Below are 4,129 nucleotides of genomic sequence, written 5' to 3' on the forward strand. Positions count from 1 at the left end.
AGTATATTTTGATTAAATTTAGATCCCATCAGCCATCTGCACTCCTACTACCCCCACCAAGTTTAAGGTACTGTTTTATACATATAGGCCTTAATAAATTATATATAGAGATGTATGTATATGTATATTATATATACATATATAATTTATTAAGGCCTATGTAGTCAAACTTGTGTCCGCCAAGTGCTCCTCAGTGTGGGTCTGTCCATTGGAACCTGGTCGACATAGCAAGAGTTTCACCCTTAAATGAGACTAATTCTCCTCCAAGTAGCCATGGGTTACCAGTAGTTTCTCAGATAGGGTAGGGTTTATTACCCACTTCCCTATATCCATGCTTGGATTTTGTCTCTCTTGAACCTCCATGGGACTTGTGCATGCTGTCACTATTGCTTTAAGTTCATATGAGTAACTGACCAGCTTTCTGGAAAACTCTTTCCCTGTGATCATCCACCATCTCTGAGTCATCTTTAGCCCCCTCTTCCACAGTGATTCCTCAGCCTTGGGAGGCAAAGTATGATACAAGTGTCCTATTCAGGGAAAAGCACTCCAGCTTTTTGTTCTCTGCATCTGGGTTGGTGTAGTTCTTTGTGTTAATCCACATCGCTGCATAAGAAAGCTGCTCTGGTGAGAGTTGAGAGATTCATTCATCTATGGATATAACAGTAAGTCATTAGGAGTCAGTTTAATACTATATTTAGTAGAAAGCTAGCATTAGGCTCTCCCCCATGCCTGTGACCTGACTAGCCTCAGGTTCCTAAGCCTGATGTCATTGTCAGTGTGGACTTCATCTTAAAGTGGAGAGTGTCTGCAAATAGACGAATGAGTTGAACTTCCCATGCCAGTCATTTTTACTGTCTTTTACCAAGAAGCAGACAAAGTGCTAACATCAGTTTAATGTTAAATCAGGAGTAAATTTTGCCCCAGTGGTGTCCTAACCTATAAGATATAGAGACATGGCAGCAGTTCAGGATGGTAGGTAGAGTGCCTGACAGTGGAAAGGTGCCCACCAGCATCTTTTACGAATCAATTTCAGGTGGGTATCAGGTCTCTGAACTATGACTAGTTCAAATTGAGATGTGTTGTCAGTATAAAACACCAGATTTTAAAGATGCACAAGAATAAACAACCAAAGAATGGAAAATAGCTTAATGTTTATATTGATGAAATTACAGCATTGCTATGATGATTTAAATAAAATATTTTTGTTTGCTTTTGGTTTATTTTTTCTACAAAGATTATAGATTTTACGAGGTTCACATTATCTTTCTTTGGACAGTGCTATTTAAATGAAAATGTGAGTTGACGAAGGGTTGAAACAAAATGCATTGTTAGAATTTAATGTAACAGACCAAGAAATGCTACAATGAATGTTTCACTCATATTTTAAAGTTTGAACATGTGATTGTAATTGTATTACAATACAAATAATCAGTTTTAAGTGAAATAATCCTAGCCTTCCATGCACCATAAAAAGGTCAAGTTTTGCTATTCATAGAAAAACACCTTATAGATGAGCAAAGTAAGTAAGTTCCATGTTATTTTTAATTTTGCCTTAAGTGATACTTCTCCCAGTTGTATTTTTAAAGAGTTTGCATGTTTGAAGAAGACTTAACAACTCATGCTGGAGTGAAGACAGTGGGTTTTTACTGCATGTTCCATTGCACAAGGGAACTTAGTGGGCGTATCCTAAGCACAGATACCATTTAAAAACAAAGTTTTCTGTGCCTGGTAACAAGAGGAAGTGAGAGAAATTGTAGACATGAGAAAATATTGATGGGAGAATCTCCCTCACAGCTGATGAAGGGGATTCTGTGACGGGCCAAAGGAACTAAGACCTTTCCCTAGCCAACAGCCAGCAGGAAAATGGTCCTGCATCAACAAGGAACTGAACTTTGCCATGGCGAGAATGAACCACAAAGCAGATCTCGCTGCCCCCATGTCTTTTAGTCTAAATTCAAATAGTCGGGGTTGGAGTGATGGCTCAGCAGGTAAAAGTACTGGTTGCTCTTGAAGACTTGGGTTCAGTTCCCAGCACCTACATGGTAGCTCACAACTAGCTATAATGCCAGTTCCAGGAATCCTATGCCTTCTTCTGGCTTCTACAGGCATTGCACACATGGTGCACTAACATACATACAGACAAAGCATATACACATAAAATAAGAATTAAAAAAAAATTCAGGTGCCAGGCGTGGCACACACCTTTAATCCCAACACTCCGGAAGCAGAGGCAGGCGGATCTCTGTGAGTTCAAGGCCAGCCTGGTCTACATAGTGAGTTCCAGGCGAGTTGGGACTACAGGGAGATCCTTTCTCAAAAAGACCAAAAAAGAGAAAAAATTCAGCTAACCATCACCTTGATGTAAGTCCTATGAAATCACAAAGAACTTACTGCCCCTTGTGCCTCGTGTTCATGTGTAGAGGGTTGCATGTGTGTGTACTTGCATGTGGAGTCCAGAAGTTGACGGTCTTCTTGAGTCTCTTCCCACCTTATATTTTGAGATGGTCCACCAGACCTGGAGCAGCGAGCCCCAGGGATCTTCCTGTGTTCACCTTCCCATCATTGGGAAGCTGTGTGTGGTAGCTCGAATGAGAATGTCCCCCATAGGCTCCATATATTTGGACATTTGTCCCTGGTTGGTGGCACTGCTCTGGGAGGTTTTAGGAGGTGTGGCCTTGCTGGAGGAAGCACATCACTGGGGCAAGCTTTGAGAGTTCTTAAGCCTCACCAGATTACCAGTTGCTCTGCTTCCTGTGCCTGCTTGGAGATGTGAATGCACCTTTTCCTCCTCCAGCCACCCCCCTGCTTGCCACCATGCCTCTCCGCGGTGATGAACTTATTCCTCTGGAACCATAAACTCAAATAACTCTTCCTTTTATAAGTTCACTTTCTTGGTCACAGTGTTTTATCACAGAAACAGAAAAGTAACTAATATGAGGTGTGTGCCCCAGCTCCCAGACTTTCTGCAGGCGTTCTGGGTATCAAGCCCAGATCCACCCCCCTCTTTCTCGCTCTGTGTGTGTGTGTGTGTGTGTGTGTGTGTGTGTGTTATGTGATTACAATATTCTTTATAACAGACTTTCAAAATTGGCTCATCTTAACATGTATTTTCTAATGGATTATGTCAAGCTAGAAAGACCTTTGGAATTACTGTTTTGAGACGGTGTCTGCCCAGGCTGTTCTGTGTTACTGTGTAGCCCAAGTTGGCCTTGAGCTTCCCACAGTCTTCCTGTCACATCTCAAGTGTTGGGATTGCAGATGTTACCACCACACCTGACCTGTTTGGGGGATTTCTGTTAGAATTATTCTAAACAGAGTTTGAAGGACAATTCAGTTCTATAAAATACTTAGCTTTCCTAACTGTGGTAAGGCTTTTTCATGCAGTAGCAAATTTTGTCTATTGTGGCCTTTCATAGATCTTATTTCAGGGGATCTGTACCATGATTTGCCTTTCTTAATGGATTTTTTAAAGTTAAAAATGTATGTCCTAATTAATTCTTACATATTTTAAAGTGTCTGGTTTCATATATTAACACACCTGAGCAGCGTATATTTTATTACCCTCAAATCCACTGGTTTTTTTCTTTCTTCTTTTTGTCTTTGGACAGGGTCTCCCTAGTCCTAAACCCATATGGAAGTCACTGTGTGGACAGAGATCCTCCTGTTTCTGCCTCTTCCTCCCTAGGGCTGGAATTAAAGAGACACGCAGCAAAATCACTACTGACTTTATTTGCCACCTTTTCTGCTTTTATTCTATTCATTATTTCTTACTCTTTAATTTTTTTGAGAATTTCATACATGAATAATGTATTTACATAATTTCCATCTCTCCCTCCCCTCTGATTCTTCTCATGCCCCCCTCCCTCTCAGTTTCATGACCTCTTTGTTTTAGTTGCATGTGTGCATGCATACAACATTTACCAATGCTCATATGTGCATGTGTTTAGGGCTGGCATGCATATATATATATATGTATATATATATATATATATCAATATCAGAAACAATGAACTATATTCTCAAAACTTAGAGAATATATATAAGAATATTAGAAGAACATTTTAGGTTCGAATATTTCTATTACTAAATGGGAAAGCTCAAGGGTAGGCAAAAGCTTCATATAGGTGTC

Source organism: Nannospalax galili, unplaced genomic scaffold (genome assembly GCF_000622305.1).
Source record: "Nannospalax galili isolate Female #2095 unplaced genomic scaffold, S.galili_v1.0 scaffold450, whole genome shotgun sequence".
Lineage (NCBI taxonomy): Eukaryota > Metazoa > Chordata > Mammalia > Rodentia > Spalacidae > Nannospalax > Nannospalax galili.